Source organism: Anopheles stephensi, chromosome X, assembly GCF_013141755.1.
Source record: "Anopheles stephensi strain Indian chromosome X, UCI_ANSTEP_V1.0, whole genome shotgun sequence".
NCBI classification, from domain to species: domain Eukaryota; kingdom Metazoa; phylum Arthropoda; class Insecta; order Diptera; family Culicidae; genus Anopheles; species Anopheles stephensi.
The window spans coordinates 11,614,387-11,640,681 of record NC_050201.1 but is presented as its reverse complement, the minus strand read 5'-3'; the positions used below and the strand labels follow the sequence as shown (position 1 = coordinate 11,640,681).

The following is a 26,295-nucleotide window of genomic DNA, read 5'->3' as shown; positions in this document are numbered from 1 at the left end:
CGTATGACAGCCAAATATGCCGATTTGCGATATCGATCATATGAATTATTTTTCCGAACGCAGCAAAAATCCCTCTCTCGAGTGTGTGTATCTGCTATCGCGTTCGCTGCATCTGCTCCTCCCACACGGACGTGGGACATTGGTTGCAACATTATGCGCGGGTTTGGTCGTTGCACGGTTGCCTCGGTTCACATGATAAGAATTTTATCGTGATCAAGGCGCATAAACGCGAGAGCGAGAAAGACAGAGCGACAGAACAGTAAATGAAAAAAAAAAAAGATTATTTTTGCCAAAGAATGATTGTGATTATATGGCTCGTTTGTGTCTGCTTTCTGGCCGACATTTGTTCTGTTTCTTTTGGGTATAGTTTAACACACAAACAGGATTAGTAAGAACAAAAAAAAAGGTAACAAAATGGCGATCGGTTTTGTTTCCGTTTTTATCATAAATATTTCTTCATCCTCTTGTACACTAAACGATGGGTTGAGAAACACTGGCCTTTCTAAGTTACGTGGAGATAACGTGGAGATGTGAGTATGTGAGTTCACTATTTGCTTTTGGAAGTAGGACCTTACTAATCTCTTTCTCTCTCTCTCGCTCTTCTTTCATCACAAGTGCATTCGTAGGAAGACAGGCAGGTCAGCAAGATTTGCCTGATCTGTTTCGGACAAATACTTTTCCAAAAGTACGACTTCCTTCCAGCCTGCAACAAGGCAAAAGGTACGGGAAGGATGTGTGGGTGGGTAAAGATGGTGGAACGAAAAGCTGCGTAGACGGGCCTCATTCCCCCTCTCCCCCCTCCTTTCTCTTCCACGTGCAGTTACCATCCACGAGAGCCGAGAAATAGCCGGAAAGAAATGAAGGATATAAATTTAAAACAATATTTATATTTTTCGACTTGGCGCTAATTATAGGCTACGGGTGAAGCCATTTTTCATACACTCCGAGTCGCCCGGAATCACCCGGAAAGATCCCGGGATATTCCTCGCCTCCCCCCCCCCCCCTCCAGTTTCGCTGCAACCATTCCTCCCGCGTTGATGTCAGCGCAAACTGAAGAAGTACCAAGGACTGTTGTTGTGGAGCTGCGTTTGCACAAAACAACGTTCAATTGTGTTCCGAAATTCCGAAACACTCGCTTCAAGCTGCCAAGCTGGGCAAAGGAAGGAAATAAATTTTTACCTCCCCACCCCCCATGTGTGCCAGACCACCCCCTTCCTTGTACCGGGGGAGCTCTGTCTTGGGCATTTGCAATGCACGGTGCCAGACAATGCATATATGCACCGTGTGCAGCCGTATTCGTGCAAGCCACTCCCTAGCAGTGCAGGAACAGGGACCAGCTCACCCACCTTTATCCCCGATCCAAATGCATGTTAAGAAGGCGAGGAAGGACTGGAGGTAGGAAGATGTCGGGTTTGGTGAATTCGATTCCGATTCACGTTGCATTTCGAGTCGGAAAGGATGACGTACGAGTTGTATCAAGGCAAAAAAAAAACCCCAAAAGTCTTCCACATTCGTGACGGGGTTTTTGAAAAGCAGTACAAAATTTTCCCAGAGATTAGTTGAGAACGATTGGAAGCATTGCTTGTCTGGTGCTGGTGTTGAGGATTCATAATCCCGAATATAGTTTACCAGATTAGCTTACGGAACGTTAACATCGTCTGACAAGACGGGTTGAGTAGCCTCGTACTCCACACAAGAGCATAGAGGACGATCCTTGTCATAATGTCCGGAAGTTACAAGCTTTTGAAGTCGACCTGAGATATGCTATGAATGCAAAATTATTAGACCAAAGCCTAAACACTAAACACAGATGTTGTAGACCCAAGGTTTAAAGTAGCTCCACAAAATATCTTCTTTGTGGGCCCAAGTCTCTCAAGGATTCTTTGGGGAGTGATCGAATATTCAAATATCCTTGGCTCATCTGTGTCCCTTATTCACCACATTCTCGAGTTATGCAGAAACATTGTAGGTTACGCGTATCTTCTTGAGGCAGGATTGGCCTATCGAGGAAAGAACTCTTCCGATGTATAACCAAGAATAACGCGATGAGAAGGCAGTCTTAAAAGAGATATTGGGAATCATCTTTCAATTCATCGTTTAAGATTTCTGTCACCTTTCAGATTTTCTTTGGGTGCTTTCTAGTCTCCACACATTAACCTAAATACAAGATAACCACAAGATAACCTAAATTAGAACGCAATCACTAAACATATTGATAAGGCGTAGGTGATATCGTGCTCCGATGAGGCCCCGTCAGTATGTCTGGAGTAACTCTGGGATCTGTTCAAATGGCTATTCAGTTCCAAGGATATGTCGTCCTACGAAGACTGTCAGAGAAGAACTTGATTACTACGAAGCATCTATGATAAAGCGGGAACTTTGGGGGTCCTGGTATACTGGCGAGATTTACATTTTCTGAAGCTTCCTTAGACAAACATCAGATGCGTCAGAATCTGATGCATAATATGCATCCATATTCTACAGTCGCACAGTATCGCCATCTTGTGTAAAAGTTGTTTAATTTAGCCAACATTTAAATTATTCAAAATGATTAATTTTCGTTTTTTTTTCTCTCCATCTCTCTGTTTCCATTTCCATTTTCCCGAACGCCATGTACGGACCATCCTGCACACGCCAACCGTTTCCATCATCTAAAGGTGAGTCATTTCGTTTCCTTGCTTGGCGCATTTAAATGAGAAACGTATTTTTCTTAGTCACTGCTTCTCTACCGCCCGCCTGAATGTATGCAATATGCACATCCCGGAACGGTGGTTTACGTTACAGCAAAATGGCTGCGGCCAGGGAAAAACAAATGGAATTTTTCATGCCCAAAGTCCTCACCTCGTTGACCACTAAATACACAAACACACTTGCAGAGCCTGGCTGGCAACAAATTGCGTACGTTTGCAAACCTTTCTCCCGCTCACTGCTCTTATGTCTCTATTGTTTCCAGCTGTAGTTTTGTTTCCTGGTGCCCTTTTACTTATCGAGTGCTCGTAAACAGTGTGTCAGCTAAAATGTCTTTCCCCTTGGCCCATTCCCTTCCCATTCTGAAGGAGCTCCCTCGGTAGTCAAGAGTTTCGTGCACGTTGCTTCGTTTCGTGAGTGTAATTTTACTCTTTTCCCAGCTCCCAGGGCGTGGTCCGGCTCATAAATCAGACCGAAAGTGACTTCTCGACTGAAGAGAAGTACAGGGTCTACACAAGGTCGTGTATTTGTGCCCTCCACCCGCTCTCTCGCACTCCCTTTTCGCTTTCTCCCCCAGCCAGCCTTCCCGCTCCGCCACACATGAGCGCCATTAGCCACAACTGCTAATCTGTGGCAGTTGGTCCACGATTTCTCCGGCAGACTGTGGCATGAGGGAGACTCTCACCTTCGTTCTGAATATCCTGGAGGTGTTCTTGGTGGAAAAAGAAACCCTTGGTGCCAGTTACGAATGACGATGATGAACTAGCTCGGATAGTTGGTGTGCTCGTGTGTGTGTGTGTTTATATGGACATTTGGTAAAGTCATCATACCATCCACTTTAAGGATGCATGATTACTCCCGCACGCACTCCGACTGTGATTGGATGGTGGAGAAAGCATTCCTTTTCCGAAACTACTTTTCGAGATATCTTGAACCGGCCATCGGGCAAAGTGTTCACCCACTCGCAGATAGCTTCCGGCAAGCGGACTCCGGCCATGTCTTGGACACTCCTTGCTGTGAAGCAAGGAACCCACCCGAAAACCCCGGTACGGCCTAGTATTTATGTACGCCTCGACTAGCGAACAGTTGTGCGTAACAGTCCGTAGCTAATGAAGTGCCCCAATGAATTATCTCGCTTTGGTTCTTCCGGACGGTTTCCCGCATAGCTGGCTGGTGTGTATGTTGTCCGGTGTTCTTGAGACCGAAGGGTGCGTTAGCCGAATGTGACTTCCGAACCAAAGAAAGCATTCTGGTTGATTTAGTGCTCCCGTACACGATATTTTGGATGTGACGTTGCATACACTTAACCCGCGCCTGGAATTGCTGATGGTCTAAAGCACTGGACGCTGGCTAGGGCGACTAGGATATTGCTGTACAATAACGTTACTGGAACTCTCCACCAGCACTGGAGCTCTAGCTCGAGACATTCTCGAGGATCTGTAACTATGTCCGAAGTTCCAGAGCACAACAGGATACACCGTTAGGCCTGGGCGTTGAATTCGCACCGGGTCAGAGACTTGGGCGATTAACGCCACCCGATTAACAGCTGGCAGGGCCCATCGCGCCACGGAACACCGGTGGCAATTTCGCACGCCTGTTTCGTCTGGCACAAGTTCACACGCGCAATCGCCACCACAGTAGCGGTAGTGCACATTCGCCTGCCTCCAACATTTCCACCCCAAAATATCCGGCATGTTCCCTGCCACGCAAAAAAAAAAAAAGAGAAGGGATTCGCACACACATACTTTGCCTAAATACGCCACCTGATTATAGTGTTTAGCCGATTATTTTCCTTTGCTGCTTCTGCCTGCCCCGTTGGCCGGGTAACGTGCTGTCCAGCTGTTACTGGAGTGCCTCCTGCCTGGCTCGCACCCCGGCCAAGGAAAGTTTCCCTTGGGGCTGAAGGAAAAATCACCAAAAAAAAAAAAACAGCAGCAGAACCAAAACACACGCAAATCAAAACAATCGATTCCAGCATGGTAGAAATAGCAGGGATGGGTGAGTGGAAGTGGAAAATCGTACCTCCTCCCACCTTATTTCACCCCCCCTTCCCCTCCCCAACATCTTCCTCCTGCTTCTCACAGTATTGTATAAATTATTGAGTGTGCCGACTTGAGCTGCTGGAAGCTGCAGCTAAATTATTACATTTCGTTCCTTCGGGTACCACGTTGATGACCGGTTGTCAATATTGGTAGAGCGAATGTGAAAATTATAACACATTTCGCGCTCCACAAGAGAGGGGCCCCTTTCGATTTATAATTAGTGTTAAAGCAACACAGAAAAATCAAGATAAAGATAGATTTTCGGAAGTTAAGGTGAGACCTTGAAAGAGGTGTCGTAGGACTTGTTAGTTGCAAATAAATGCTTTTTATTAAGAGTGGTATTAAGGTCATCTGTCTTGAGGTTTTCTTGAAGAGTCTGGACACTAGTAAAGCTCAAGCTACATCCCGAGGTTCTTAAGATTTAACTTCAAGACTTGGACTTGGAATCCTTACAGATTTTGTTAGGCTTCCCGACATGTCTGTAACCAAAAGTGAGGTTATAAAAATAACCTCTCTCCCTCTCTCTCTCTTTCCTTCGTTCGTTTGGGGGCCACGCCGTTCTCATTACGCACTACATTCTGCGGGGTATAATTATAGACCCCAATCGGCAAATCGGCGGTACTGGGACAGGGCCGAATCGCAAAGGAAACTGCACAGAAAATTCGGCTGATCTAAATCCGAAAATCCGCTCCAAATTTAACGATGATGACGGTGTTGTGCAGTACGAATCAGCAGCAGCAAAAAACAATTCGGCGCCCTATTGCATCTCTGTGTGTGCGCGACTTGCCTCAAGGGAGCGCCTTTCGCGATATGATGGATTCGCGGAAACAAAAAAATAGAAAAAAAGGAAGAAGACGAAGAACAAAACAAAAAACCCCGCACCGGCAACGCATCGAATCGCTTTGTTTTCCACGAAACACTAATGGATTTAAATGCATGGGCCTCTGCACCGAATGAACCTTTGGTTGTAATTTTTTTTTTCTCGCGTGCTTCTCATATCCTGCGAACTTTGGAGAAACAAAAAAGGAAAACCATCCTCCTAAGAGCCCCCAAGAGTCTTGGATTTGAACCTCATCCCACGATCATTCACGGGTGAAGTTTGAATGTCGTTCTGTTGTTTCCCGTTTGCACAGGTTTTTTTTGGAGTTGCAAAATTAAGATAGACAGCAGAGCGGGGTTTTTTTTTTACTGGGGGCGATACTAGACCTACATACAGAGCATGAAGCCACCGAGGGTCCTCTTATCGCGTGCAGAGAACAGAGCATGGAGTTACGAGAAGCGGGAAGAAAACTCCGCCGCGCCAGACCTGACGTGCTGACCCTTTTCAAACGTTCATCGGCCAACTGCGTGTCGTTGGATCTGTTGGGTTCTTTACTGCTCCTGCCAGGGGAGCACACACACCTGAGCATACGTTGAGCTGTTCTTCCGGGTGTTTCGTGCCGGACACTTGCTCACTCCGCACTACACTTTGAGGACTCTAATCCTAAAGCGCCCAGCAGTACGCTTGTGATCAATTACAAACATTCCAGAATATCTCTCATGTTCTCAGTGGCACTCATTACCCAGCCAAAACCAGAGGAACCGAAGAAACACAAGAAATACTCACGATGCTGCATTCTATTAAAACACCATTAAAAGGTAATCGGTCCTGTGCGACGGTGACGAGTCAACCTTCGAAGGTTTTTTTTGTTTGTTGGAAACTGGTTTAGAATTGGGCGTAATATGCCCGACGAAACGAAAAAGCTCAAAACCCCAACGATCATAGCTTCTAGCTTCTAGCGATCGGTGGGTTAGCGTGGTTAGGGTTAGGATTAATTACAAACAAACGAGCGGAAGTGGACCCGATCAATTTCGGATCGAAAAGATATTAGGCGAGGGGTGCGATCGTGCCCGTGCCTGAGATTTGTGGGATCCGGCGCCCCCAGAGATATAATGGTTCTGTTGTTGTTTGGTTATTTCTTTTTCGGAAAGGATTACCACGCAACGCAACAGAACGGATCATTTGCCGCGGAGTAATACGCAGTGAGAGAGAGAGAGAGAAAGAGAACGAACGAGCAGAAGAAGAAGGAGAGGGAGCGAGTGGACAAAATTAAATAGAGATTATAAGCTCATTATGATGATCTTATTAGCACCATTATTCTCTAACCTATTCTAAGATTGCGTCTGACAGTCGGTGGAATGGTATGTCAAAGTAGGAAGAGATGGATGAGTTTTTCGAGCTTGTCGTTTTTCCTCCGGACGGAAAAGAGTTTTTTTCGAAGAAGATCTTCAATTCGGTTCTGTTGGATTGTTTTTGAAAGGCATCAGCAAGATTCTGGGAGGATGGCTGTGGGGTTGTCTTTTTGAAGTTGTTGCCCCTGAAGTATACTAATTTCTGTGTAACTAAAAGCTTTGAGGGATTGCATGAAACGTATAGTTCTGTGGTTATAGAAATCTTGACGGATCTAGAATCTTGGAGTAGACTTCAGAATCAATGTCTGAGAAGATGTGTTATCATATAAATGCGCTCAAAATTTAATGGCAAATTTGAATTCTACCCGAACTAGGATATTGAACGAGTTCAGGTTCAACACACACACCATCTCAATCTGTTAAAATCCTTGTGCTCTTACATCAAGGACTTCACGAGCGGATATCCTACGATGCCTTGGAAACTAGATTTTGATTGGAGTGAAAGATCACGCTAGAATCTGCCGATGTACAGGTTTCTATGGGAGTTCCTTACTAGTAGTATTCATATCAACAAAGCCGAATCTTCCTCATGGCAAAGCTCGAATAACTTTCCTTATTCACATTAGGTCATAATTATCAAAGATGTCTTGGATTGCTAAAATTCACTGTTAAGATCCCAAGACTCTAACTGACATTCGAATCCCATACCAGGATTAGTTGAAGACATCAGCTACCATTATACTTTCCTTTGAAGAGCTCCAATAACTTTATGTCAAACATCCTGCCATAAATGTCCAGATGAGCTGTTTTAATTCACTGTTAAGGTCTCAGAACTCTAACCAACATTCGTCTTCCATGTCAGCTTTTGTTGAGCCCACCTCAGTAGCCATAATATTTTGTCCTCTCTCCTTAAGAGTGCTCCAACAACTTAACTTCAAACATAACGCCATAAATACCCAAGATGAGATGTTAAAATTCAATGTAAAGGTTTCAGGACTCTTATCAACATTCGTGTTCCTTACCGATATTACTTGAGGACATCTCAGAATACTTTCGTTATTATGAATTCAGGACTCCAAAGTTCCTGTTCCATCCTGATATTACTTAGAAACATTTCAAAAGCTTCCTCCCCGTCCTTGGGACAGCTCGAATTACTTTACTACGAACATCACGCCATAAATGGCCAAGATGAGATCCCAGGATTCTAACCGACATTCGTACTATCATACCAGGATTATTTGAGGACATCTCAGTAACCATCATACTTTCTCCTTTCCATGTGAGAGCTCCAATAACTTTACCACAAACATCCAAGTCCAAGATTTCCCAACATTCGTCGCTACGATGTGAAAGGTTGTTGACTAGATCATCCCAGGACGTAGGACGCCCATACCAAATGCGTGTTGATTACGAAAACTCCCAAGCTGCACAGAGCCTTCTTCGCGAAACTGCATCCAGTCAGCGGCGGCTTAAATGAAAACCCCCGGCTGCCGGTTTTGCAATTTCGGGCGCCAACCCGGCCCGAACATTCAGCCATTCCCGCTCACCACCAAGCCCAGTAACGAGAACAAATATTGAAGGAACTAAGCTCTCAAAGCAAAACCGTAGAACGTGAAGATCGTGAGAACTTTTAAATTAACTTTTCCCTACACTCTGCCCGCCCCGTAGCGTAACTCCCACCTACCCCGGGCCCGAGAATCCCTTTCCAGAGCGACTCCGTTGCAAAGGGTGGGAAACGGCGGAACCAACGGCCATTAAAAAAAATCCATTTCGAGTTTCGGGAGTTTCACTTTCGTTCGCGGCTCAATTCCGGGAAAATCGCCGAAAAATCGGCGATACCGATCGGCTCCGGCCGGACTTACGGCTGGCGAGGGAAAAATGATAATAATAAAACAAAAAATTGATTTACTTTTAATAACACGGTTCGGGGATTCATTAGTCTTGCTTGCAGCAAGTGGCTTACTGCAAACCAAATCAACACTTGCTCGTGACTCCGTTAGCCATCAACGGTGGCATCCCGTCACGGTGGCTCAAACTAATTAGAAGCAACGAAGGAATCACGATGCGTGTGTCCTATTAGCGAAAGAAAAGGATATCTAAATTAAAGTAATGAATGTTTCGCTATTTTATCGCCCAACTTAACCAACTCCGAAAAGCACATAAAACTGGTGTAAAGTGGCAACGAGAAGCGGTACAAGAACGCCGAACTTCCGATTGCGTTTGTATGCGAAGCGAGCAACATAAATCCGACCCCGAAAGCTCGTTCCCTAATCGGTAAAGTAAAAGGGAGAACCCGCAGCGGACGGATTCGCATCGGGCCGACTGCAGTGAAGAGTCGAAAAGCAACGAACGAAATAAAAATCGCGAACCGAGATGAAATGAAATTAATAAATGCTGCACCTTGTAATTAAATCGCTTAGCAGCAGCAACAGCAGCATCGCAAGCGGAATCTCCGTTCGGACGCGTTTGCTGGCGTTCTGTGGTCCTTCACCGGGAACCCTCTCTCTCGCGCCCCTGTTCTCGTCTACAGCCCCCGAATCTTCTGCAGTGTTCAGGTTTTTTGGTTTGGGAGTTGAAGACATGCAAGACGACCGCCGGTTCTCAGAGCTTCCTGCCCAGCTCGTCGACGGGAAGCCGTAGCAGTACTTCGTTTTCCGTCGTTGTTGCGTCCTTATAAATTGGCGCAACAACGCATTAAGCCACGCACATTGCGCACAACCCGGCACGAAAGCCAGTGTTTGTGTTCCGAGCGAGCTAAATTAGAAATGTGAAGTGAATACAGTAAAGTATTTACCTTGCTTGATGCGTTTTTACCACACACACACACACACTTCTGTTTTTGCAATTATGCACCGGGTTTTGCCGACTGTTCGCATCCGTCCGCATTATCGATCTACGGATGCGTCTCCTAATCGAATCCCGGGCAAAGTCGTAAAACAAAAATCAGCAAAAATAATAATGCTCGTTCAATCTTTCCTTTCTTTTTTCTTCGCCCTCCGTTTTTAGTGGTGGTGGATGGTTCTTATCAATTAATTAAAATCTTTGCTCGGTAGAGGGCTTTTTTTCTCTCTCTCTTGAAGCTGCACTCTTCAACGCTCTTCAGGCAGACAGAGGCACGCACCGTCTATCTGGCCGGTTTGCACTTGCAGTACACGCTTCGGCCTGTGCGTTGCAATCCTGTTCCCTGGGAGCCGTTTTTAATGGTGCAGTTTTTGACGTGTACACCTCAGGTCTGCGTGTGCTGATGGCCTTGTCGTCGGTTCGGCCAGAGATCAATCGGGATCGGTTTTTGGTCGATCGGGGAGGGGGGGGTTGAAGATGAAGAAGAGTGCTGATGGGCCGGGGGAGCGAGGTGGGGCGTTTTTTCGTCTTCAACCCCGGATCAATCCCGGATCTGTGCGAGTGAAGGGCTCATTAGGAATGCTAATGGTGGTTAAATGTTCCGGCGCGGTGAGCAGTTTGCAATTTAGCGGGAAACGGGCTTTTTGGGTTTTGAATGGACGAGGCTTCAACGCTCGCACAGGAAAAGCTTGTCGAACGGGCTAGAATGGTTGATGTACTGGTTTTACGTGTTTGAAGCTGTAGAAAGCAGGGAGCAATCTCTCAGAACTAAGAAGTGGCAAGTTCTGAAAAATGATGTTGAGATAATCCTGATGGATATGACGGGCAATAGAATAAGGCTCTTCTGGATAAGCCGCTTTTCCTAGACTGCTGCTTGTGATACTTGTAGTAAAAATATCCAAACCAAAATATGGGAAATAACGTCAGCAAAATCCTAAAATTATGGAGCAAATCTGTCTAAGGTCTAATGGTGTTTGGTTAGTTACTCTAAAGAGACTTTGAGTCTAGAGCTGCTATAACAACCAAGCAATTCCGTAGTAAGGTCTAAAATTGTCAGGAGATATCGCAAGATGACAGAATGACAAAAGGTATATCAGAATCAATTTCTTGAGATATTTAGTGATATCCCCATTTTTGGCAAGATCTCCAAAAAAAAAAAATCAAGCTAATTCATTGAATATCTAGATCAAACCTCACTTTTACACTTTTAGAACATTACGCTGGGATAGCCCTGTAAATGTTTTGATTCGCGAATTCCTGAGGAACAATTTCTAGCAAATCTTGCAACAGTAGTTGTAGAGCGTATACAGGCTTCCTAGGTCAAGAATGTAGCACTGTAGGTTTTCAGGAAATCCTGGAGAATATGAGCTAATTTGGAGCAAACTTAAGCACTGAGGCTGGTGTCATTGCTCAGTCGGATTCGACCGCAGCCTGATGTAAATTGGAAAACGTAAATATAAATGCCTTTATTTTTACGTCTAGACGAAGTGATGAGTTGATGGATAAATGAGACCTTGACCATATGATCAGAGGCTCTCACTTAAGGCTCTCATGAGTTGTGGTTGTGTTAACATTTCGGACATTGGTTTGACAGATAATATTTGAGAGCAAACTATCATGAAAAACTAGACATAGGGAAGAGAGACTTCAGAGTTCCAAAAACTCTTTAAAAATATGAACAAGATCTGGAGTGTCGATACTTTAGTGATATGATTTGAAGAATGTCCATGTCCATGAGATTTTCGGCTCTTTACTTAATGGTAGGTTTTGGTATAATGGACGAAATTTCAACTTACGGCAGGAATATCTAGTATTAAGATTCTAGTAATAATCAATTCGATGTATCTTGCTATAATATTTAATGTTTGAAACTATAATCTCACTATAAAAATTCTGAACTAGCTACTAAAGACTTAGATGCCATAGTGGTTAATGCAATAAAGCAGAGGAATGAAACGCAATGAGAAAAGCGACTGAAAATGATTTAATATTCACACTCTCCCATACCATTCTCAATTATTAACCTACCTCGTTGCAATGCATTGAGCATCTAAATCAGAAAGTCTTACTGTTACTACTAATACAACCTTCCTCAGTACCATTCACCACCATTCCAATGCAAATATCTCTCGCAGACTCGCCAACCTGATTAGCCCTCAGCCCTGAAGATTGGTGAATAAAATTAAACCTATTAAAGAGCTCTCGCCCAACGGCATGCGCATCGGCCAGCGATGCTAATTGCTGGCTGTTGCGCTGTCTGCGCGCTTGTCTTCACAAATTATGGATGAGTTTGATGCGCCGAGCTTCCAAATATGCAAAGTACCGGCACGCACGCACCTGTTTTGGGCACCCCAGCCGTCCTCGGGTTCGCATCCCCCGGTGTTGTTTGTTTGTTATCAGTAACTCGGGGTGAGCGGTCTGAAGTCGCTAGTGTCGGTAAGGAACGGGGCTCGAATTTGGGGCGAAAGGTGTAGAATGATGATCGATTGTCTCAGGCGTCAGACAACGAAATTCGCTTCGCCCGGTACTTTCCTTTGATGTGTGTAACAGTTCGAGTAGAGAGCGGTAGAATGTCCGAAAACAACAAAACATTGGAACAAGCTCGTCTAGCTCTATTCGGTTATTCCCCCTCCCAAAAAGAGCGCTCCAAGCGCTATCTCGCTAATGATATTTTAAATGATCGTCAAATCGCTCGCGGGACCGCTGGAGAGCGAGGGTCCGGGTGAATTGGTATTTATTTACAAAATCCGAGCAGCTCTTCATCGCTCCGAGCGTTTCGCGAGTTTTTCCCACGGCCCGGTCCGGACGTTCAAGGACATGAGTCATACAGGGCGATGTTTCCCAATCATCCTTCCGCCCGGGTCTGACCGTCCCACACTCGAGCAAGGATTTTGAAATATGATCAGCTTGAATACACACACACACACTTGAGGAGAACAGTGTCCAAGGGTGAAGCTTTTCCACCCGCGGCCGCATTTTGCAAAAGCGCCACCAGTGCCGCCAGGCACCCGCCCTCCCCCCCACCGAAACTTGCAATTGACTTGCCCTGACATAGACTTATAGCATCTAAGTGGATTTAATAAATATGGGATTCGGCATTCGGTTAGCGCGTTTCGCGCCAGCGGGGTTTGCACTGGAACAACAATTCCTCGGCCCCTTGGTTCCTTGGTTTGGTGGGCCCCCTTTTCGCTCTGGTGGTGTAATTTTCCTGTCAAATCGCCTGAATTTATGCGCGCAGGAATGCACCGTGCGCGAGTTATTTCGTTTCGCCCGTTCGCGCTGTCTCTGTGCTGCCAGCTCGCCCGCCCAAGCTTGGACAGCTGTATGTCCCATCAGTTGGACCCTTCCCTTTCTCACTCCCCCCTCTCCCCCTTACCACCCGCTCAACCTCCTGAAGGGATCCACCAGGGGCGGAGGGCTTATTGAATTGTTGCTATTGAAGTCCACCGAGTCCACCGGAGAAGATGTCGTCGATGTTGCGCCGACGCTGCCGGGGGTGAAGGATGAATCAGGAAATTTGTTTCTTTTTTTTCTGTTTTCCCGTGGGTATGCACATTTATTACTTCGCCATTGCTTTAATATGTTGCACGGGCATGGCAGGGCATTCGCCCGAACCGAACGCTCGAAGTTTACAAATTGGTTTCCCAAGAACAGTTTCGCAGAAGTTTGCGGTTACGTATTGACAAATGTGCGTCCGTTTGAATCGGTGCTCAGCAAACGTGTAATAAATAAACACTAATTACTAGAAATAAGAATACATTTATAATATGAAAACTGTATTTATTCTGTGTCCGCGTTTTTAAAACTGCTCGAACATGCAGTTCATGCAGTTGACAGATTGTCATTTGTTTAGTATCCATTTTTGCTATAAAGTACTAGATGTCATCTTTATAGCAAGCTCCTCTTAAACAAATACTACTTTTACCTAAGGCAGCCATTTTTTTCTCGTTACGCCTTCACAAGTCTGGCAAACTCAACCACGTTCGCAATTATCCATTATCACTGGAGAAATTATCCATCCAGCTGGTGCTGCCGCTCGCCGTCTACTACGCTTGCTGGCTGCAGCACGTCAAACGTCACGAATCTGCGGCAGCGGCACGTTAATCATGGTGAAATTTACAATCGATACGAAATGTGTGAAACACGTCCGTGGCCCTTCCCCAAACAGCGGGCGCGATCGCTTTTTTTGAGTTTGGTGTTGAGAGCCCCCCCTCTCCAAGAAAAAGCACCGGAAGAAGTAGAAAAAGCAGAAGATGAAGAAAAACTTTCCGTTTCCTTCCCCTTTTCCCTCCCCGAATGTGTGTGCGCTAAGGTGTGCAAGTTTGCATCAAATTATTCAAATGTGTGTTCACATTTACATAATTATGGTCCATTTGAATAAATAAAAGATTCCGCCCGATCCTTCCCACCCACCCTCCCCCCTCGGAGTGGGAGGTCTCGAGGGGGGGGGGGGAGGGGGTGGAAAGCTCATTCAAAGTTTACAGTTGGGAAAGGTTTTTCGCCTGGGCAAATCTGTGCCCGTTTGTTTTTTTAATAGCGCCTCATCAAATTTGGCTGCGCTACGAGGCTAAAGTACTGCTAAAGGAAGAGGGGAAAGGGGGGGGGCTTTTACACGATATCCTTAAAGGCACGGTGATAGCAAATTGCCCATGCCATTCCCATCCCCGTTCCAAATTAATCGATCAAACCGGCTCGGCTCGTCATCACATCAAACGCTAATTGATGCGTCATCGCGTTGCTCCAGCTGTCAAAGCGATAAGTGTTATCGTGTTTATAGGCACGGATCCGAATCCCGAACCGCGAGGGCCACCGATTGGCCTGGTTGCGCTTTCGAAAGCCATGTACGTAACCGTTTTTTTATTCAAACTGGTGAAACGGTGAAAAAAACCCTCGATCTGGAGGGGGGATTTTCCCGCGTAGAAAATCAGCCTTTTTGTGGTTTTCCCTCATTTTGTGGACAATAAAATAAATTTAGTTATAAAACGCGTAACAGCAAATGGTGGGCCTGTTTTTGTTCGTCTTCTTTCATGAATTATAATTTTCTCTCGCTGTGTGTTTTTTTCGTTGTTACACTTGGATGCCCGTTTTTTCTAAATATTCGTCCCACCTCACTGCCTCCTTCCTCCTTTCACGCGGCTCAACCCCACCCAACCCTCCCCAAACCTGGTGGTCACTAGCGAAGAGATAACAATTCCACTTCCAATTTTGCCTTCTGGTTCGTGAACCATGCAATCATTGGCCGGGAGAGCCAACCAACCAGCCCCTCCGTTCTTACCCACCACCACTTCTCCTTCCTCCATCTGCTCACCGAACGCTTTAATTGAAGGACGATACGGAATGAAGTTACAAACATAAACCGGAGCAAATGGAATACCGAAAACTCGAATGAATTATTCAATCACGTACAATTATAAACAATTTGCTGGCCCGTTGTTTTTCCCAGCCCAACATTTTTCCTTCCCACCCACCCACTAGCTTGAAATACCTTGCTCTCTCTCTCTCTCTCCCACACACACACTCTTGTTACGCGCCGCGCCCACAGAAAAAAAACCCCTCACCCACCCATCCATCCAACCTGCCCTCGGCCGCATTGATACCGAGAGCTCATTCATTGTTTTTATTATGATTTCGTCCATTGCGATCTCTCCCCACCCCCTTGCTACCCTCTTCCACCCCTACATTCCGGATGATACATTGTGTGTGTGTGTGTGTGTGTGTGTTTCTATGCCACAATTTGTTTGCATTTCACGTGCTCTCCTCCGGGTCTGATTTCATTTTTTGTATGTATTGTCTTTGAAGGGCAAACGGATTGTGCCGATTTATTGTACACTGTGATAGAATAATTCGTTGTCACGATTCTTTCTCTCTTGTGCTGTTTGTGGTTTGCAATAATTTTTTTTTTTGGGTGGAGGGGGGGGGAGGGGGGGGTTGGAAAGAAGATGAAAAAAGATTCGATTCATTGTATTTAGATTTAAGCGGCACGGTGGATTCATTTTGTGCTGGGATTTTTTTGTGGTTTCTGTCTTTATTTCAACTTGTTACTTGATGATTCAAACACGACTGTATTTGTTCTTCTTTTGCTTCATTTTTCTCTATTAGAAGTTTTGTTAAATCTCACATATTTTTTTTCTTTTCGAGTTTATTTCTCTCGAACTCGTGTACTTTTATTTCCACTTTCATATAATATCATATATTTTCCACTTTCATATCATAAAGTGTTTTCTTATGATTGTTATGAACTGTTGATATAAAATTATTTCCTCTACTATACTTTCTATTTAATTTAAATTAAATTTAATTTATGCTATTTTTATAAATTAGTTTGTTTTTGTAGTTTTCTTTTTAATGTGTATTCATTTTATCCTTTTAAATTTTACTTAATGTTTAAGTTTTATGTTACAAACACACTGAGCCGATTGTAATATTACCGATTGGCTTGGGAAGCATTGTATAAATCTTTTACGTAAAAAACATTCTATTCTGTTTCGTCTATTTGTTACTGTTATACATTTTTGCGCTATTATTTTAAATGTCCTGCTTTGTTGTTTTTTTAATAATTTTATCAGTCATATTTTGAGTATTTCTTTTCATTTTTTAAATCATTTTTTAAACCTTGTCGAATAATGCAAATGTCAATTTAACGATAAAATTGTTTTTATTTATATTATCAAGATCGAGTTAATAATATTTTAAATGGTCTCCTTTTTATATTTTTAATATTTTCGTTACAATTTTTAATCTAAACCGTTAAAATTTTTGACAGTTTTCAATTATATTATGATTGTTTGCTTCTTTTATTCCATTCGCTGGCTAACGTTTCGGTTTCCTTCTATAATTATAGTGAATCTAGTCTGCATCTTTTTCTAAAACATCTTATCAAATTTGATCTTAAAACTCGTTGTTCGTATTTTTATTAGCTAAATCATGTTTTTTATTTTTATTTTTGTTAAATTTCATGTTATAATAGCATCTTATAAACTTTTCTTGTGTTGTTTTTAAAGTATTTTCATTTGCTTACAGGTTTTTTTCAGTTGATAAGGCAATAGCAACCATTATTATTGTACGCTCCTTAGATGAAATGGCAAACAAAACTAGTTGATGCAATAATGAGTAGTTGATGTAATCTGAGGACTAGTAATGTCCTCAGATGATATGATCATAGTAGCCGTTGATATTGTACGCACTTTCTTGTGTGCTAGGAGGACGCGTAAAATATCAACGGCTACTATGATCATATCATCCGACGACATTACAATAAAAGGCATTTGATTTCCCCTGCTGCCTAAACCGTTTCCATATCAACAAGATTTCTGTGCCATTTCATTTAAGAAGCCTGCCATAAAAATGGATGCTATTGCCTTATCAACTGAAAAACCCTGTATTATATGTACATGGTTTTCTACCTACAGTTACAAAACCCTACTGTACTGCTTGATCAATTCGGCTTTGAATATTACTTTCTTTCATTTAATTTTTAATAATATTTTTTTCTCTAAACCATGATTTTTGTTTGCGTTTTATTTTACCAACGAAGTAGATTTTTTTGTCATGAGCTGCTGCTACCATTTCCTCTAACTCGGTGCTATTTATCCATTATCTCATCAAACGTGAAATTCAATTTGCACTCGTTACTTTGTTGAATATTTTTATAATCTTTGTTCCAGTTTATTTGTTTTCACTTGCATTTACTTACTTTTATGTTCTTAACAACATTTTACTAAATTATCTTGCGTAAAAAATTGCGTCTAAATTATCTAGTGAAAATGTAGCAATATTCTTTTATCTGCTATACACACAGTCACACAAAGCAGTTCCATTGCTATTTCTTCCAATCACTTCCAACCGCAAGACCCTAGCCCCAACTCCGATCTACCCCCTCCCTCCCCTCCCTCCACCCGTTTTTGACTTCTGATTTGCGTGATAGTACAAAAACAAGGAATTTCTTTTTTTTCCATTTCTTCCCATCATTACTGCACCACTTTTCATTATTTAACAGCACAACGATTAATGCAAAACTATGACAGGAGACGTGTGGGAGCGAGAGGAGGGTATGCGGATGGGAAGAGATTCTGGGTGGACAAATAAGCGTGTCGAAGGGGAGGGGTGGTTACAGAAAACTTGGAGGGAGTAGGGGGGGGGGGGGGTGCAAACTGCTCTGAGATTTTAAACATTTGTTGTTGCGCACGGGAAGAACCGGGGAGTCTCGCCCGGGGGAAACGTGTCATTTAACTCAATTGTAACTTCATTTTCTTTTTCACCCGGGGAACGGGAAAACATTTTTCCAGCACTTTTCCAGCACCCGGTGGTTCCGCTCACGGTTTAGGGGATTGGGGGGGTAGTTCAAATCGATTCACACCGTTCATTATCATTTTATGGCTCTATTGTGAGTTTTCACCAGCTCGCCGCCCCACAGACCAAACTTCAAGATGGTTCCTTGTGAAGGGGGGAAAGGGTGACGTTGGAACTGAATTTTACATTACACCACACCGGACAAGCTGGTGCAAACAGGAAACTGAATGGAAAAAGAAACAAAACGGGTGAAATATTTAAACGAACAAAAAAAGGGTTCCACCATTCCCCGAGCTGGACTTCGTTGATTTAGGACTTTAGAGGTTCAAGAAGTCAAAAAAATACAATGAACATTATGGGGTGGAAAATTCACCCCTCTCTATCTCTCTCTCCGTCCACCCAAGTACATCGGCTTGGAGGTTACGTAATGGCACATTATCCTTTTGGCCGGTCGCAGGCGAGCCGATGACACAGCGCCGGCCAGTTGCGTAAGTATACGTCTCTATATACGCCGGTACGGCTTGTCATCGCTTCGGCCCTACCGGACCGGGGTAATGATAATAATAATAATTATAAAACCAGCTTCTTCTTAAGGATAGCTTTGAACCTGCTGAGCCACGCAGCAATGGGGTGTTTCCAACGCGTGGAGTAAAAAAAAAGGACATTCGGAACCAGATTTGTTTTTGGGGCCGGATTTTCATAATTCTTTCCCCAAAAGCACAGCTGAATTTCATATGCAGCTCTGTCGTCGGTTCGATACACTCATTAGAGTGGATTTTTCCATGTGCGTGTCTTTATGTGAGGCGGGAGTCTAGAATACACCAGGGATAAATATTTAAATTTCAATCACCGGTTGCCGTGCGGGAAATTAAAATTTAATTTAATTCCTGCAATGCATTTCTTCTGCGTGGCGTCTCGGACGAGTTTGAAGCAGTCGGTTATTGGTCGATAATGTGGTTGGAGAGGAGTGTTGTAGAACTAGCTGGTCGATTTTTATGATCAGACTAGAAGAATTTTAATGCAATAATCAGTAATGAGTAGGAGATGCGATACAGTGACGGGCATTAGACTGAGACATCCTAATTTTTCGAACAGCTTAAATGTGAGGTTATGATATCGAAATTCATCTTGAACGATTGGTTTTTGAAGCTTTGTATAAGATCTTGGGAAACCGATGATCGATCAATCTAGGCTGAAGAGTCTTAGAAACAGAAGAAGAAAAGGATGTATTGGACGACAGTTGCTTCTCTTCTTTTTTGTGACTTGATTTTACCCGTAGCAAAGTACGAGGAGACAGTCTGGATGGGATTTGAACCCCGGTCCTGCCGTGTGAAGACCCGCGCAGCTGTCACTGCCACTTCAGAAGACCGCTCCAATAAGTCTAGTAAGCCAGAAATGGCAAGAATGACCTAAGAGGTCGTTAATCCAAGAAAGAAGAAGAAGGCTCTAATAAATTTTTAGTGCTTCTGATGCAAACACAATCGAAGTAAGCTAGGGAATATAATAAGATAGTTAAAAAATAATAACCCTAGACTTCCCTAGGCTAGCAATACGACCAGGCTGATCTTCATGAATTTAAAAAAAGACCTTTCTAAATGAAGTGTCTTAGAAACAGAAGAAGAAAAGGATGTTTTGGGCGAAAGTTGCTTCTCTTCTTATTTGTGAGGTAGAGTACGTCCATCTCTGTTACTTTAGCTTTACTATAAATTCGCATTATTAGAAGCATACTTTCTCCTCTAACTTCGACTACCTGCAGAGTTATAAGACTTCAGCTTCTAGGTCTGTAACATGTCAGTGGGAGCTGCAGCGAATATTATTTTTTATTTCTTACGGAACTCAGAGTTAAATTTAGGCATGGTTATACCTACTTTGAGTATCGGAAGAGTAGTAGTCGCAAACAATGGAAATTAAATTGGATTTAATAAAATTGCTAGAAATAAAATTGGAAATTAAATGGAATTATTATTTTGTCTTTCACTGTATCTCTATATAGTTCGTCCTGAGAATATCTCACTTTATCTTGAACGATGTTGTCTAGAAAGTAGAACAGATTTCAGGACTTCTTGATGATATTCTACATGAGTGTTCAGTAGAGTCCAGAAATTAGCCCAACTTTAAAAGTTCATTTTGAAGTCACTATTATAGTATGTTTCACACTATATCTTCGTTATACCTTTATTAATTATTTTATCTTAAAATTTAATCACACTCTTTAACCTCTTATAAATGAGAGCACCCTGGCTATTGAAGTTGAGGCATAATGGACCATTATACGGTAGGAAATATTGCACCTGGTGGAATAGGACAACAAAAAAAAAACAGTACATTCGCCCTGCATCATATTTCAACTGTTATTTTATCCGTTTCTGCTAGTTTTTTCCTCTTTCACTCTGAAGCAAAACTTAATTGCGTAAAAACATGCTCCTGCAATCCTTCACGCGACCAAAACGGTAAGGATAACAACCAATAAGAACGCGTCAGAGCCAGGGACAATGACCGATCTGGTTCTATTCATGCGAAAAGAAAAACCCGATGCGTGCGCTGTAAATAGGTTAAAACTGCATAAAAGCAGACGGGAAGCTGTATGACGCCCACTTCCGGCAAAAGTGGTGCACCCGGGTCCGTTTTTGTGCAGCACCCTTTGGCCCCGCTTGGTTTCTATACACGGAATGCCGAAACCGGAAACTGTCCCTTCCTTACACTGCATTTGTTCGGATGCAACTGGATAGAGTAGGGAATGAAATGCATATAAATGGTTGAGCTTTTTTTTTGCTCTCTGTTCTGCGGGTTTGATAGTTTTCCCCTCGTGATGTGGATGTGAAGGATCTTTCTTTCTTCTGATGCTGCTCGTGTTAGAAAGACAATATGATTGCACACTATAATCATACAATTGACATCAACTTAGAACTTTATGTCATGAAAGAACAAATAATCCTCGAGCACTAGATGATGTCCAAGTTGAAGTAGCGGATAACTTTAAGCAACGTGTGTTCGGAAGAATGTATTGCTGGACGATAAAGGATGATTGTGTAAAATAATCACCAATGATCACGACCTCAAATGACTAAATTTGGAACTGAATGTCTCGATCATTGTCGGACAATTTCATAATTGAGTCACACTTTATCATAAACGTGAGAGATCTCTAGAGTCTTCGTCGTCTAAGAGGCTTAATATACTAAGAGACTTCGTTGCTCTAAAAACCTAGTCGGCTAATGTGCTTCGACTTTGAGGTCTCGTCTAGCAAAAGATTTTGTTCTCTAAAGCGCTAACTTCTACCTAGAAACTTCACCGTCTGAAAGATCTCATCTACGAAGAGACCTCGTTGTTCCAAAAACCTCGTCTAATGTGCGTCGTTGTCCATTGAACTCATCTACCGAAAGACCTTGTAGCTCAAGGCAATACTGTCTTCTACTTAGAAATCTCGTCGTTCATTTGGCGCTCACCTACGAAAAGACCTCGCCATCTAAGTTATTTCCCCTGTCAATTGGGTCTCGTCTATCAAAAGATCTTGTCCTCCAAGGGTCTATCTTCTACTTAGAAACCTCGTCGTCTAGAGGACCTCATCTACGAAGAGATGATTCGATCGTTATTCCGCCGCCCATTGGGTCTCGTCTATCAAAAAATCTTGTCCTCCAACCTCGTCGTCTAAAGAACCTAACCAACGAAAAGACCTGTTTGTTCCAAAAATCTCGTCGCCCCTTGTGGTTCAATAAAATACTTTATTCTACTTAGAAACCTAGTCGTCTGAAGGACCTTAGCAAGTAGCGGATCAACCTAGGAGCGGAAGGAGCGGCCGCTCGGGTCCTCATCGGTCAGGAGGCGAAGGAAATCCTGTTGTTTCCCACTAATATCATAATTAGAGGGACCTCGACTGCCAATCCGCACCTTGTCTCCAAATATCTTGACCAACCGCTGACGAAGAGCCCTCGTTGTTTCAAAGACCTCGCCGTCTATGTTATTCCGCGGTTCATTAGACGTTGTCTACCAAAAGATCTTGTCCTCCAAGGCTCAATCTTCTGCTTAAAAACATAGTCGTTCATAGGGATCTCGTTTTTCCAAAAACCTTGTCGTGTAATTTACTATACCGTCTGCCAAATGAGGTCTCGTCTACAATAACAGCTCTCCCAATGGCTCTCCTCTACTTAGAAACCTCGTCGTCTAACTCCACGACTCCACGCGGGTTTATCTTCTACTTAGCAACCTCTTCGCCTAAAGGACCTCACGCACTAATGAAGTCACGTTTACCAACTCAAAATTTTAGACAGTTCTTCTTCAAAAAAACCCTTTCCATAAAACAGACTTCACTTATCAAGAAACCCTTTCATCAAGACAACTCTTTATTCTAGAAGAATTCATCATTTAAGCGAAATTATTGTCTAAAAGTATATTTCCAAAATTTTTTGAAGGTCTAACGAAGTTCTTCAATCCCCCAAATGGGACTTCTGAAGACTTGAGACTTCGTTCAATACCACCGGATAATTCAATTGTAAAGATCCGATTTTTAATGCTGCTCTATGATTAACAGTACGATACAACCGGATATCGAAGAAATAGGCTAAGAAAACCTTTAAAAAATTCACCCTAAATTTATTATAAGAACAGACAAACGTCATCACAACGTTGTCATCCGATAGTGCAATCCTTCTGCAAAGCGTATCCGATTGATTGGTTGACGATCCTCAAGATACAATATAAATGGATAATTATATAATGTTACTCCTTACTCGCAATCGAATCAAAACACGATTGTGATCGCATCTGCAACAAACACCCTGCAATATATATATGGTAGATAATTTATATCTAATCCTGCACATTATTATCAATTCAATTGCAACCGTTGATTACAACGAAATGATAGCATTTGTTGGCGTAAAATCGTCAACACAACCGTAATGACTGGCTCGTATCCTCGGAACCTCAATCACAATCCTCTCGTGTGCGTGTGTGTGTGAATAGGACTCGTCAAGTAGTAATTTATCCTTCGTCCAGAGCTCAATTCACTTTCTTTTCGTTTGCTACCAATTCATCCTTATCAAACTTCAAAGCCTTAACAAAGTTTGAGTTTTTATAGTAAAAAAAAAACTCCCAAAAAGAAACATCAGCAACTCGATATTGACATACGAAACTGTCTAAATATTTACCAAAGCCTTTGATGTTCCTTACAACACGCGCACGTGTGTGTGGGAGGATGAAAATTCATCCCTTCTTTTTTCGTTGTTGATACTTTTCCTATCACACACACACACCCCTCTGACACCGTACGGCAACAACCCTTTTTTCGCAGATTGGCCACTTTTCCACTCAAATTCCACTGGCACAGATTGTGGGGGGATGATGATTAGGTGTTTGAGGGTGCTGAGAGTGTGTGATGGGAAAATAGCGCCATCAATTTTTTTTTTCTCACAACTCCCTTACGGAAGTCCTTGGACCGATAGGATGGTGCTAATCAGCATGCTGGGGAGAAGAATAAACTTTTCCAATATTTTCTTTCCCCTTTTGAAGGTGGGCGATTTATTGAGTTTTATTGGAGGGTTTTGGGAAGAATTATTTGACAGTTGAGATTGATTTTACAGTTGTTGATCTTAGACAGAGTTCGAATTGACTGAGATTTCGGGAAGGTTCTTACGCTTTGGAGGAATCTCGGGGTATTCTGAGAAATGGAGTTTTCAGCAATTAATTGTTCGATATATCTTAGCTATAGACACCGGAAGTCTTCAGTTTCAGATTTTCGTTTTCAACTTCTTTGGTGAGGTATTTTCCTCGGATACAGCATCCTGGAACTTTCTGCGGTACTTCGCGACATTAGCATGCATAAGACCACTAGACCTTAGGGGCGGTCCGGTTAAAGTGGCGACAATAGCGCCGGTTTTCATACGGCAGGACCGGGGTTCAAATACCATCCGGAATCGTTCCCACGTAGCGAGAACTGACTATCCAACAAAATATCCAACAACGTATTCTTTAAGTCTAGTAATCCAGAAATGGTAGGCATGACCTAAGAGAGGTCGTTAAGCCAAGAAGAGAGAGAGAGAGCGAGGGAAGACCACTAGATTTTTGAGCCATCAACTCTCCAGACCTATGATCCATATACCAAGGGTCCTCATTCATCTGGGACATCCACTCATGTTAAAGTTAAAGTTCAGAATACATTGTCAATATTTGTATTTCGTTATCTTTCTGTTCAAATTTCCATTCAAAAAGGCAGTTCTTGAAGCCGTACAGCTTTTGACAGCTCCAGTACCGAATCTATCTCCAAAGTTTCCGAATCTAAATGATGCGATACGCTGTTCCAGATGCCAGCAAAAAGGAAGTTCTTGAAGACGTTCCGCTTTTGGACTGCTCAAGAATCTGTTCCAGTACCGAATTCAAACTCCCAAATTTCTGGATCTAAAATTAGCGATACTCTGTTCAGGATTCCAGCAAAAAGGAATTTCCTGAAGACGTTCAAGGTGCTGCTCCAGCACTGAGTGCAACTCTCTGTTTCGCAAATCTTCAGAAAACGTTAAGAATTAAAATTGGTAAACTCACTCGAGGACAATTTCACCGACAACTTCTCATCCTGTTACATCTTCCAAAAATCCTCGTAACTCTAAAAGCATTCCTCGTGCATCCTTCTGCTGTATTTTCCGAAGCAACACAAACGCATATGCGCGCCAAGCTGAATCGCAGTCATGTCGGATTCCGGTAGCCCAAAATCGGTAACCAAACTGGCTGTGTGTGTGTGTTTGAGGATAATGATTATATTTGTTAAAATTAGTCAATAGACAAACTGTGTTGTTCGCGAGCGGTGCGTGTGCGCGCGCGCACGCTCATTCTCGGCTCCCTGGCGGTTTTGTGATCGGGCTTTTTGTGGGGCCTTCGGGATTTTCTTTTTTTTTGTCGTTGGTAAGCGGGCCGGATGTATAGGGCTAGGGGAAACTGTTTTCCCCCCCCCCACACGCACACACGGACGCGCAAACATGCCATCTTTATCGCTTATTGGCGCAGACGGTCGAAAAGTAGGCGTTCCTAAGCTCTCTCGCCCCCTCCCTTCTGGGAGTTTCGCCGGAAAAGCTGGACCGAATATAGAGAGAAGAAAACACAACACACCCGCAGGGAAAATGGGCGTGTTGATTGGTATACACGCAGAAGGGTTCCCCTTCCACGAACCAGCACACGCACTCACAAAAGCACATGTAAGGGCCGGCGCGCGCTCTCTCGCTCTCACTCAGCAAGCACGCCATCGCGGTAGCAAGCGCCATCAAACGACGCTCGAGCGTGAGCGCTCACTAGTGTTGTCCCGTTCTCGTGCCAACTGGCAACGGTTCTCGTACGCGGGCCCCGTAACTGATGGCTGTGGGTGCTGAGCTCGGGTCCGTGCTCCAGTTTGACAACTGCCGGCGATTCTCGGAGACGCACAGCGTGTCGTGTCTCTCATCGACGCAGATCGCAGCTAAAAGGCGCAGCGCGGTGTTTCACAGCGGTACGGACCGAACCGAACAACAACAACAACAAAACCCTTTTGTCCCAAACCCTGCCTTCCCGATTCCCTGGTGGGAGTCCCTGGTGTGTGAGAGTGTTTCGCTGTGTGTGTATGTGTGTGAGTGTGCTTAAAGAAGGCGAACCAGCTTGAGGTTAGGAATAGGATAACAGGGCCCCCCGATAGTAATAGCTTCAGTAGCAGTGTAGTATTAGCAAATGGTAGTAGTAGTGAACAATATCTTCACTGTCTATGTGTGCGTGATCCTCCCCTTCTCTCTCACTCTCTTCTGCGCGCTCATCCTCTCATCCAACGCCAACGGTTCGGGTTTTTATGGGTAGCGAGGGAGTGAGACCCTATTCATCATCGGAAGCAAGTTATTCAAAAAACTACCTTTCCCGTTCGAGGGCTGCAGCGAGCGCGTGTTGTTCCCGTAGGGCCTCTTAGAAACTGCATCTTCCGACTCAGACTCGGCTCTTCAGATATTAGCTTAGATTAGCTAGATCTAGTGTTGTGTGTGTGTGTGCGTATGTGCTTTGTGGACATTAAAAGTTTTAATTTGGTTTTATTTTCACTACATCCCGGGTAACTTGGAGTTGAAGTTGAAGTTTAGAGATAGGACCACAGTCGTCGTGCATCCTTAGAGCCGTCCTCTACAGGGGCATAGAGATAACAGCAGCATACCCGACTCTATTCCTGTAGGACATCTCAGATCAAACGGGTCATCAATCAATCAACACGAACACACACACACACAATAGACCAGGTCTTTCCCGTGCGTTGAAGAAAGAGAGAGAT

At 43.5% G+C, this 26,295-nt stretch overlaps 1 protein-coding gene across 9 annotated transcripts in view; it reads left to right on the top strand.

The window, feature by feature from the left end:
• The window catches only part of LOC118507633 (transcription factor Sp9), an 84,198-nt gene that overhangs the window by 30,389 nt on the left and 27,514 nt on the right, over positions 1-26,295 (top strand). The window contains exon 1 of one of the 9 annotated variants that reach the window (XM_036046382.1): positions 25,358-25,500. The exons of 1 other annotated variant lie outside the window; for it this stretch is intronic. The gene's annotated coding sequence lies outside the window, so the exon portion shown is untranslated. 7 more of the 9 variants (XM_036046410.1, XM_036046393.1, XM_036046401.1 and 4 more) reach the window with 7 other exon arrangements.